General features: G+C 40.3%; 1 protein-coding gene across 20 annotated transcripts in view; it reads right to left on the reverse strand.

The window, feature by feature from the left end:
* LOC120450361 (glutamate-gated chloride channel) overlaps positions 1 to 12,132 on the reverse strand; it is a 49,782-nt gene extending 37,650 nt beyond the window's left edge. For 5 of the 20 annotated variants that reach the window (XM_044006198.1, XM_044006195.1, XM_044006193.1 and 2 more), the window contains exons 1-2: positions 11,707 to 12,114; positions 6,672 to 7,007 (exon numbers count right to left, since the gene is read on the reverse strand). The gene's annotated coding sequence lies outside the window, so the exon portion shown is untranslated. Of the gene's footprint in view, positions 1 to 6,671; positions 7,008 to 7,159; positions 7,179 to 11,706 lie in introns of those variants that run through there. The other 15 variants (XM_044006200.1, XM_044006199.1, XM_044006197.1 and 12 more) reach the window with 11 other exon arrangements.
* Between the last annotated feature and the right edge of the window lie 297 nt (positions 12,133 to 12,429).

Below are 12,429 nucleotides of genomic sequence, written 5' to 3' on the forward strand. Positions count from 1 at the left end.
CAGATTAGTATTAATGATGTTAAGTTTGCACGCGCACAGATCTAGGTTAACTTAATATCTGGGTTAATTTGGCTAATTTTTCTTACTTTTGGTCGCAAAACAAATGGATCAGGAAACTAGACTCGAATTACACAATTATTACTTTAGCAACGGATGTGAGCTGAAATTTGCGTCGCTTTCTCATCAGCAACTTTACCAAATCAAGGTCTTGGGTTAATTGTATTCCAAGGAAACAGTATCACGAAGGCAAACAAATGTTTCAGGTTTTATCCTTATAAATATAAAATAACTTATTTTTGTTATTTTGAGTTGTATACTATACTCAGCAGTTCTTCGTTTCTGTACTAAAATATTTATTTGTATTATATTTGCGCTTACTAGTATATGCAAATGAAAAACAGAGTTTTTAAACATTGTTGTGATCGAGTTGTTATGCTGTTTGGAAGCTAATGAAGCAAAATTTATTACCAAGGCCTTATGGACATAAACACAGTTCGCACATACTCGTTTTATGGCCAACAACACAAAATAAAGTGGCTGAAAAGCAGACAGAATCGGCTAATGTATGCAAGAGTACGGCGGATGAAGAACGAAAAAAATGTGGGATGTTAAGGATGGTGGGTACGCAAAATGGATTTTGTCTGCATTAAAATAACTTCTAGATAAAGCGAGGAAATTGCTTTTGAATACAGGCATGCAAATATATTTTTGATGGCAAATTGAGACATTTTCTATGGCACTTTTCAAGTCGTTAAGCTGCAAGGCGCACACATGACGTATAGGCAATTTTCCACATTGCTTGCCACCAGCATCGATTGCAGGAAAAGAAGCGAGATGGGAACTCTGGAATTGTGCTTAATTTACTTATGGGTTTTTTAGCTGTCTTGATGTTTTGATGTTTTGCCAACTGAACGGGTGCCAATTGAAGAGACTCCCACATAACAGCTCATAAATCTATGTCCAAATTAGAATTGCAGAACTGAAGACAGACCATAAATCCGAATTTGGCATCGCAGAAATCAAATTTTCCAAGCACGCACAGCTAAGAAAAGAGCGTCATATCCCCGTTATACTTTTGGCCAAATAAACCCACTCAATATGTTCAGATATCTGGGTCATGGCATGAGTTATGGATTCTCCTCCGCACTCGTAAGCCGCTTAAAGAGTTGGGCAAACATGCTGTTGCAAATAAAATGAAATGAAATGAAATCTCCAGTCTGGCGAAGTCCTTTTCCGTACGTAACCTTGGCTAAGTCCATTCGAGCTTCTAGGCTGGCCACACGCACACATAAATAATTAAAATGACCTCATAATGTTTCGATTTTCTGGCTTTTCCCTGGCTACCATTCATTGTTTTCCCTGTTCTTGTCTGCCCAGTGGACTTTTTGCCGCTTTTTGGACTTTTTGCCGCTTTTTCGACTTTTTGCCGCAGTCATTAATGTAATGGTCTGCATTATTTGCCGACATTCAGAGTGCTAGTGTCCATCTCAGTCCTCCTATTTATATGTCTTCCTTTCGTACTCTGTTCTGCGATTTCAGGCACAAACTCTACATATAAGTGGATAACACGCATAGCACTCGGTTACCCTTTTAAAGAGGTGAGGAGTGTTCCAATATTATGTTTTTAGACACAGTCATACTCTTATGGAACAAGTTCCTTTGCCTAGTTCTATATAGTTATAGTATTTGTTACATTTGATTCAAAAATCTATTACATTTTTAAAGTGTTTTCTATACCATTGATTATATACGAGGGTCGTTTGATAAGTCCGTGACTTTTTGTATTTGCCGCGCACCTGCTCTAAATACAACACTGCTCCTGTCAGCAGTTATCGATTAACAGCTGACTGTAAAATTTTGAGAAAGCTGCGTTTTTTGGTTTGCGTTTTATAGGCATTGAAAGCAGACGATCTCGTGAATTTAACGAAATGGAAAAAGTGAATTTCGTGTGCTAATTAAGCATTATTTTTTGCGTAAAAAATCCATCACCGAAACCAAGGAAAGACTTGATAAATATTATGGGGACTCTGCACCATCAATTTCAATGGTTAAGAAATGGTTTACTGAGTTCCGTTGTGGTCGTACCAGTACAAGTGATGCCGAACGTTCAGGTCGCCCAAAAGAGGTCGTCATGCCAGAAATCGTCGACAAAATCCATGGAATGATATTGGATGATCGGAGAATGAAAGTGCGTGAGGTAGCTGAGGCTGTAGGCATCTCAACTGAACGGGTACATCACATTTTACATGAATATTTGGACATGAAAAAGCTTTCCGCGCGATGGGTGCCGCGATTGCTCACACACGACCATAAGCGCAACCGTGTGACCATTTCAGAGGAGTGTTTGGCGATGTTCAACCGCAATCCAAACGAATTTTTGCGCCGTTTCGTTACCGTAGACGAAACATGGATCCACCACACCACACCAGAGACCAAAGAACAATCAAGACAGTGGGTTTCTCCGGGTGAACGTGCACCAAAGAAGGCCAAGGTGGGTCTGTCGGCCAACAAGGTCATGGCCAGTTTTTTGGGATGCACAAGGTATCATTCACATCGATTACCTTGAAAAGGGTAAAACGATCACCGGCGAATATTATTCAGAGCTTTTGGACAGATTCGATATTGATTTGAAGCAGAAACGACCGCATTTGGCGAAAAAAAAAGTGCTGTTCCATCAGGACAATGCACGGGTGCACACGTGTGTAGTCAGCATGGCAAAATTTCATAAATTGGGCTACGAACTGCTACCCCATCCAGCATATTCTCCAGATTTAGCCCCCTGTGACTATTTTTTGTTTCCAAACATGAAGAAATGGCTCGGCGGTAAGAGATTCGGGTCAAATGAAGAGGTAATCACAGAAACAAACGACTATTTTGAGGGCCTTGAGAAAACCTATTATTTGGAAGGAATAAAAAAATTGGAAAAACGCTGGACTAAATGTATAGAGCTAAAAGGAGATTATGTTGAGAAATAAAACGCTTCTTTGACGAAAAAAATATATTTTATTCAAAAAGTCACGGACTTATCAAACGACCCTCGTATATAAACGAAGCCAACCTTCATGGCAGACAAAATCGCTAGATCTAAGGCCAGGGTTCCAGATATGGAAGTTTGACTGTAGACTTTATTTTTGGGTTCCTGGCCTTCTACTACGCTATGCATGTACTCGTATGTTCCGTTTAGCATTTTATTGCTGGTCACTTTTATTTTCGTCGTGCTGTCGCCCAGCCTTTGATTCGGAGCTTTCCTTTTGGAGTATTTTTTCCTTTTAGTTGTTTGAGCTACCGCTTTTCTCAGCAGTTTTTCCGCTTGGCATTCGAGCATTCGATGGGCAGTCATTCATGACGTGGCCAGCGTTGCTCCGGCCTAATCCTGCACTGCCGTTTTGCCTGCCAAATCGGCTGTGCCATCAAATTAAACGACAACTAAATTGGCGCACATTTTGCGCTATTTGGCAGGCTTTTGTCTGCTGTTCAGGGTTTACATAAGCGCACAAAAAAGCGGCCAACAAGAGGGCAAATAAAATGCTAACAATGACAACGGCTGACATTGATTGGGCCACCGAAGGCCACCAAAGCCGGCAGGCGGACGCAAAGGCGGGTCTAATGACTGTAATAATAATAAGTAGCTGATAATTTGACACTAAGCCACGGGGTTGCATGCCTAATGCGATAGAACATAGCCGGAATCGGATTCCGCCAACAATTAATTGGTTGAATAGGTGAGCATGTGGAAAATTATGTAAAACACTCAGGTGCGAAAATTTCTATTGATCTTAAATAGTTGTTATCGTTACTATACTTGTATACTATAATTAATTTGGTCATAGTTTTAATATGGTGATTACGACAACGTCAACATATTTTTGGCAAAATTTTCAGCTGAGGGGTAAGCTTTAAATTAACCATTAAGTTATTAGGGGCTATTCAGAGACATCGCCTTTGATTTTGTATAGGGATAGAAGGGTAATTGCATCAAAATCAAATCAGACCGACCCTAATTTCATTCTCCTTCTGTGCACCAAATCACTGAAGTCCTGCCACGCCAAAATGGTGAAAGCAACCACACTCCGGGTACGAATCTCTTGATTTTCCCACACCAATTCACCCGACACCTTCGCATCTTTCACCTCGGGAAACGTCGAGTGCAATTTCCTGACTGACTTAATTAGTTACTGTCACATTTTCTGGCAACCTGTTCTTGGGCAAGACGAAAGCCCGCCGCCCACAAGCACTTGCAGCTCCCGCGGCGCACATGGAAAACTTTCAGAATAGATTAAATTTGTTCAGGCTGCGGTACCAAAGGGGGGATTCACCGCAGCTTCCAGTCCCAGAAGAAAGCGCCGAATTGCAAGAAATGGCTAAATTGAGTGCACACAAAGGGCGGAAACGGGGAACAGGGCGCAGCGAGGACGGGGCAGATAGTTGTTGCACAAGTGCAGTTTTCCTGCCGCTGCTGCTGTCCAAACATAAAAAGGATAATACATGCAGCCACAAAAGGGCCAATACGTTTTCAGATAGTCCTGCCAACAGGATGAGCCGTTTTTCCTGAGCTTGTGCCCAGTGTTGCCAACATGTGATTTAAGAACAAGAGTGAACGCTATAGTCAAGTTACTCGACTATAAAATACCCGTTACTCAGCTAGTGGAAGTGTGAACAAGAACTTTTAACATTCTTTATAAAATAAATAATAATATTTAAAAAAAATCCACAAAAATTGAAAAGTGTGGGCGTGGGAGTTTGTGCACCGTTTGTGGGCGTGATAACATTTGGAAATAAATGTGTCTGACCTAATTACTACTGCATGCCTAATTACTACTTTCTACTTTAAATAGTTTCTGATATCGAGGCATTCATACGGACAGGCGGACAAGGCCAGCTAGGCGGACAAGGCCAGATAGACTCGCCTGATCAAGAATATGTATACATATATAGATATAGCTTTTAAACACTGTATAACCAATTTAATTAATAATTTATATCAAATTCACAAGTAAGGCACTAGTTTGAGTGTTCTAGACTAAGTTTAGGCCTATCGCCATCGACTATAAATTAGCCAAGTTGCCAGCTTCGGACGTGATGCTCGTCCGGTTATGACAACAAAAGGATGCGCCAACGCGAAAGCAGAAAGGATACACCGAGGGGCAGCAAAATAGAGCCTGCTTTGTGGAGGAGCGAGCAGCAGAAAGGCCAAGCTAGCTGGTGCTGCCTTTGGGCCATTCAATTGTCCGCTTGATCCCAGAAAAAGAGGAGCCAGTTGCCCCAGAATATCCTCTTATATGCCTGCTGGCCTTCCTTCTCTTTGCTGTGGATTTTCTATTTGGCCAGAACATCGCCTCCTCGTTTCCCCAGGCTCCATGTTTAATGTTCTTGGCTTTCAGTTACCTGTGCCTTTATGTGGGTCAATTTTACCATCAGATACAAAAGCATGGCATATTTCTTGGAATATAGTTTCTGTGCATATCTCGGATAAGTCAAAATAAACATGAAATATTTTTCTCATACAAAGCAAATAAATCCAAAAATGTTAATTTATTTTATGATTCCTATGAATTTTAAATATTTACATTTTTCCGCATATTGTTTTCTTTAGACATCTTCCCAACGGCTCTCAGTATAATAACTCGAGCTACCAATTCGTTTAACCAAAAATAGTTTTTCCATCCATTTCAGGCTCCAATCAACAAGAATTTGAGAAAAAAATACAATTGAAACATGGCAAAAAATGCAATTGGCCAGTTTCCCATGAAACAGTACATTTTGCATAGTGTTTCCATTGATGGTTGGAAACCCAGAGAAATATAACAAATAAATAGGAGCAGCTGGAAGACCCGGAAAATATTGGACACCGAATTTACAATCATTGAATGCCATTTATCATCCAGCTATAATGCAATGGATGATTCTATTCAACACGAAATGAAAACCAAACACTGCAGCGTCATTTCACCTGCGTGCATGATTATCTGACCCCCAATTCTCTCTTGGCACTTTAGTCGGGAAATTCAATTTGGCGCAACGCGGTTTCCAAAAATGAGGAAAAATCGGCTCAATAGCTTTTCCGTTCTGCTCTGTGCATCGACTATAGAGGGGAATGTGCGATTAAAAGAAATGGAAAATCTATTTTCTCTTCCGTTGCAAACAAGAAGGAAATAATTAAAAACAATTTAGTTCCAAATTTGAATAGCCTTTGAGCATGGTTATACAATAATAATTATATTATTATATGTTATAATTAACACATTAATATGCTGCGATCAGGGATAATAGACACGAATTTTTCTATAATCTATGATAGGAATAAATATTATTCATACATAATATTATTATTATTATTTTTAATTCAAAGCTCTCTCCATCAATATACATATTAAGGAAAAGTTTTTTATTTTATATAAACATTTCAGTGATTTCAAACATCGGAGCTAAACACATAGACGCGATAAACACCTAAGCATTTAAATAAGTACCATAGAAAGGCCAAAATAAAATACGTTTACGAATTAAAATAAGCTAGTGGCCACGTGGCGTATGTGTAAATTTACTGCACTCGCGGCTGACGTAAATTGCCATAATTACAGTTCGTCCCCGAAATGAAATAATATGCCTCCTGACCATCTCCTCCTGACCACAAAGGACACACTCCTTGCGGCCGAATGGCAGTGACTTACCTAATTAGCGCCAGGATTTCCAGCGGCAGCACGCAGTGTTGTTGCTGCTCAGCCAGCTAGCTAGCGCCACCAAGCGGGCGACAGACGGACTAGCCGACAACGTTCATTTGGCCCTTTGGGCAATTGTTGTGGTTGTCGTTGTTGCAGTACTGCTGTAGCCGTTGTTTGTGTGGTTGTTGCTGTTGCTATTGGCCAACAATCTGGCAACGCCTTGCAGCCAGCTTACAATGCTGTGTTTTTTATACTGTTTTACCTATTTTGTTACGTTGTTTTTGCTCTTGTTGTAGTTGTTACATTGCTTGTTGCAACTTATGTGCAATTGCCGCTGGCTGTGGCCTGTGCGAGTGAACGAGTGAGCGAGAAGGGGTGAGTGAGCGAGAGGGGACGAGCCGAAAGTTGCAAGGACACGCATCACATCGCCTGACGAACGACACACACACACTCAGACACACACACGCACGCACACATAGACCGCGCTTCGCACTCACACTCGCGTGCAGCCGACAAGGTACGACACTTTGAAATGTATATTTCTCTTTTTTTCGCTTTCGTCGTTTTTCTTTTGATTTGCACTAGTGTTGGGGCTGGGGCGTTAGGTCCTTTGAAACCGCCCCTCGAACAACAAAAACAACAGCTTCTGGCCTCACACCCCCGGTTTTATTTCACTTTTTATTTTATTTCGCCTTATTTTGGCCAACTTTTGACGCTTTATGCCTGGCCATGTGATTTTCTTTATTTCTCTCACTCTGTTCCTCTGCCTGTTTTTTCTGCTTCCTCCTTTGTGTGTTTTGTTCCCACATTCGCAGTCGTCTTTTACGATTGTTTTGTTTACTTTGACGTCCTAACTGCCCAGCAATGTATGCTAAAGTTTTCCGATTTTCCGTTCGTACCTTCACTCTGCTGCTGCTCATTTGGCGCCACTTTTTGGCCAACAACTTTTGTATTTCCTTTGAGTAACTAACGGTCGAGCAGCTTATGTAAGTGGCAGCAATTTGCCAAGCAGTTAGCGGGCAAAGCTGCAAGGAACACTTGCCTTGAGGTGGAAACTTATGGAAAGTGATGTAGAGTTGGGACCCAGATAAAAGTCGGTGGGGCGACAGGCTGCGTCTTGGGGGAAAATTTATAATGGGATCTGGTAGAGTTGAAGAGGTCGAGAGCAGCTGAAGTTTTAAAGTAACCTAAAGTCTGAGTAAAACGTCTGAAAGTTCGGAAAACTGATTCTAAGTTTGAATCTGGCTTATTGATAAAGCATTGGAGTAGGAAAAGGAAATTGTAGAATAAAAATTGTATTACCATTTCATACAAAATATAAAAATATAGTAAAAATATGGTAAAAATAGTAATACAATTTTTTACAGTTAATAAAAAATTAAAATTAATGTTTGGAATTAATTTTTACTTTAAACTATATATTGGCATAATATTTTTTTAAAAGAGATTAGTAAGAAACACAGTACTAGCACTGAACCAATAATAAAGAAAATAGTAATAAGGATACTATGCTGAAATTAAATAGAAATTAAATTAAATTAAAAAACCCTTGAAATTGAGAATGTGTAAAAAAAAAGGGATAGATTTTCAGTATGTACAAAAAAAGGACCCTGGATGTACACTTTTAAAATCTTACTATTAAAATGAGCTGCTCCTTACCTCTTTTAACACTAAGTCAAGAAAATATTTCTCCCGAGTTCCTCATACCAATATCATTATTCTATTATTCATTTGGATTCAACTCAGCCACCTTAAACTGTCCATACGCCCTATATTTGTACACTTGCCTGTTCCCAGCGATTCATTAATAAATAATTTCTAGCACTTCCTATACTGACATGTATTTCACATACCTCTTGAATGTGAATGCGAATAAACAGCACAGGCTGTAAAAATCGTGTTTGTCTTCTGCCTCAATGAACTATTTTTATTTATTTATACACTTTATTATTGCCAAGCGTGCGAGTATTTGCGTGAAAATAGTGCGCTTAAATAATATGATATACAAGAAAAAAACCGTTTGGCAGTAGATTCAATTGGCATTGCAATTCGACAAATCGTTGCCAACTTGAATATATATACTAGCGTTTATGATGCAGTTTTTGGAACTTTACTATAGAAATGGCCATAGGAAAAGGTAGCCCATTTGTATTTACCAAAGAGATCGTAAAGAACGTCGGTCTTGGCCTTATCATCCATTTATTTCGCATCATCTGCGGCAGACAATGTAATAAAAGGTGGGAATTTTTCACCCGCTCCGAGAAAATCTGTTAAAAATAAACCAAAGCAATGCAAAGAGAAATGCAAAAATGCGAAGCTTCGGACCAAAGCAAAACCTAGAAAATATACCATGTGTATAGGTGATGGTTCGGCATTTAACAAGCCAAAAACAAGGAACACTATATCTAATTTAATTGTGTTTTTTGTTAAAACAAATTCACCCGCTCGTCGCTACACAAATGCCAAAATGCTGAGTATATTTCGGTGTTTTTCATCTCATTACTGCGAGGGTGGCGGTCAGACAAATGCCTTTGTTTCAATGTCTGTCCTTAACACGGCATTGGAATGCCGGGAATTTCGTCGAAAACGACATTTTTGTCTAGCAGCCAACACGCCCCGAAATATGCAACATGTCTCCTGGTCCCGCCATCCCGCTGCCCCCATATCCAGTACCCACTTTTCTTCTTCTGTGGCGGAGGCTCCACCCAGGAGCACTCAATGTGGCAAGGACGAGGACAATGCACTATTCAAAAAGAATAGTTCCAAAATTTGACCGCATTTCTAAGAAGTTATTTTCTGTTTTCTAGATCTAGTTTCAAGTACATGTATTCAAAGAAAATACTGTGATTATGGTAAATATTATTATATTTACTGTCATGTATTGTTATTTATATAAAATGCTAGCTTTGGAAGTCGATCATACACTAATAAGGCTCTACTTTTTATTAACGTGTTTTTCCTTTTTCTATTCTTCATATTTTGAATTTGTAGATTAATTTTAGTTTGTTACCTTTCCGTTCCTTGAAGTAAGGAACACTTAATTCGAAAACACAGAATTATCCTTAGAGTGTAGGTCACATACTGGCTGACGCATAGGACATTTTGGATAATGATTGACTGAGTGACTGAATTACTGACTGACTGACTGACTGACTGACTGACTGGCTGACTGACTGACTGACTGACTGACTGAGGGAATGACTAACCAGCGTGTGTGACTTTTCCCAGTTGTGTGTGGGCTTTCGGCGACTTTGCGTGTAGTTCGTAATTTAAGTAATGTGGGTCGCCGCTGAAAACTGAGCCCTGCGTATCCTTGTTGTTGTTGCCAACGCGATTTACCTTCCAACGAAACACGCGCCACGGTTCCGTTACGTTGGCATTAGCTCTTGGCTGTTAGCTGTGGGCTATAGCTTTACCGTTACCAGTGCTCTTAGCGTTAGCATATATAGAGAGACCTGCGGTTATAGCAGCCTAATTGTCATTGAAGGCAACCCACCCAAGACATAAATTCAATTTCATTCTCTTCGATATGACAAGTCTTGAGGAGATCCCCCCTTTTCGCCCACTTGTCACCCCCAAATGCACCTTGTATTTGTTATTATTTTTTGATAGCCACCTTTTCGTGTGTTGCTTTCTCGCGATGTCGTCGCCGCCGCCAAGAAAAGGGGAACCCCCTTTGCTTGGTTCTTTTTGCGCTTTCTTGACTTGTTCTTTTGGCTCGACTGTCGCCGTCTCTGTCTCAGGCTCTATTTCCATCTCTGTCTCTGTGCACTGGCTGCACCTTGACACTAATATTGTGCAAAGTAAAATAAACTTAAAAAAAAAAACAGAAAAACCTGAAAAAAGGAAAGCAAGTGCAACTAAAAATAGTCGGAGACCGCTAAAAGAGAATTGATTGGCGGTTGTGTGTGTGTGTGGCTCTTGGGCTCTTTATGCGGACACTTGGCGATTTTATTGTCAAGTTATAATTGGTAATTGATGCCGATACCCAAACTGATTGTGTTATGATACACAAAGCTTACTCAATGGGATGATTGCAGGGGATTGAAGCGACTGAAAATGGTTTTTGATTGATTTGCCCACGCGGTGTTAGCAGCGATAACTTTGGGCTTTATATACAATTTAGTGGGTCTGGGCAGAGTTTCCTTAACTTAAGTTCTGAATTGCATGTCTGCTAAGTTTTCCAACATTAAATAATTTTCTTGTAATGCACTGATACAACCTCGCTTACACTTTCTCTGATTAAGAATGTGCAAAAACAAGAATTTTATAAAGAATCTGAAAAATATTTTTTTTATTTGTAACATATATTTATTTAATTCAAGAGACTACTACTACTTTTTGTAATTGTTGTTTGGTAATTTTTGTTTTTATTCATATTTGTAAATTCTACATTCTGCAAGATTTGGGCTCTGCTGCGTATACTTAATATCTCGAAGAAATACTTTTGAACCGCTATATTTATATATTTCGGTAAATTTATAAATTTCTTTGAATAATTGTCTTTAAATAAAGTCGGTTATTGTAGTGACTATTAAAAAATAAGGAAGCGAACTTCCAACTCTTCAGATTTTTAAATATTGTGGTTCTTTTAACTGTCAAATCCAACATTTTAAAAATTTTTATTTTTTGGCCTTGAAATGGGTTTAACATCGTAAACTTATTTTCGCTCAGCACGCCAAAATGCACTAAAATTGTCAGGATTTCAAGTTCATGCATAAATTAGCAGTAATCCGTGGGTGCGTATACCTAATTTCCACCGCCAGGACAATTCTGGTTTGAAATCCCATTTCTTTGCATCCTAATTCTCTTGTTTTAATTTTTAATGACCACATTTCTTGAAGCCACTCAATCTTGCAACGCTTATTGTCGCTTCACACGCTCGTTGTTCTTTTTGTTGTTGCTGGTGGTGCAGTTGCCACAATTGTTGTTGTTGTTATTGTTATGGGCGGGGATGGGGTTGGAGGTGGGGGTGTGGGTTACTATCCCGCACCCAACGCGAAGAACCAAAAAGAACCCAACACCAGAGCTTTACATAACTCACTCGCTCACTCACTCACTGCAAAAAATGGAAACACTTGGGTTGAGCGTTAAAAATTCAAAACACAAATACACATTTCAATTCGCACACTGCACTTTCCACGCGATTTTCAATCATTTTCCAACGCATTGGATTAGCCCCTCAATGGGTTGGCACTTTTGGATTTCATTCCGATACCGTTTTCTGGCGAATATCATATATATAATATATATATCGAGGGCGGTGTGAAGTCGATATTACTACGCTGGCTTATTGTTTGGCCCGTCCGCTCTGGCGACGAGTTTTCTCCGCTTCCGCAGTGCTGTTGAATTGCAAACCCGACCCGAACTGAGACCTCAACTGACCAAGTTTTCCTTTTCATGCAGTTTGGCACGCATTCTCGATTCGGAAAAGCGGAAAAGCAGGATGACGAAGCGCGGCGAAAACCGAAAAGTCTCTGGTGCGCCGCTTGCTTTTCGATGTCGCCTCCTATTTCCCATTCGGAGCCAAAGCTCTCCGCCGGCTCTCTCCGAAGCTCCTCGAATTGGGCAGCTTTCCGAGTGCCCCAAAGCTCCACAGCTGATTGCCGCCAGTGCATGCGGCATTTGCCCCCCTTGGCCCCTCTGCCCCGCTGCTCCCACTCATCCTTCGTCCGTAAAAACAGCTGATGGCCGAGGGTCAGCCTCCGTGTCGTTGGAGACGTGGCGGCAAGTGACGTAATCCTTTGCGGATGTACGTGGCACAGTG

Source organism: Drosophila santomea, chromosome 3L (assembly GCF_016746245.2).
Source record: "Drosophila santomea strain STO CAGO 1482 chromosome 3L, Prin_Dsan_1.1, whole genome shotgun sequence".
In the NCBI taxonomy this organism is placed as follows: domain Eukaryota; kingdom Metazoa; phylum Arthropoda; class Insecta; order Diptera; family Drosophilidae; genus Drosophila; species Drosophila santomea.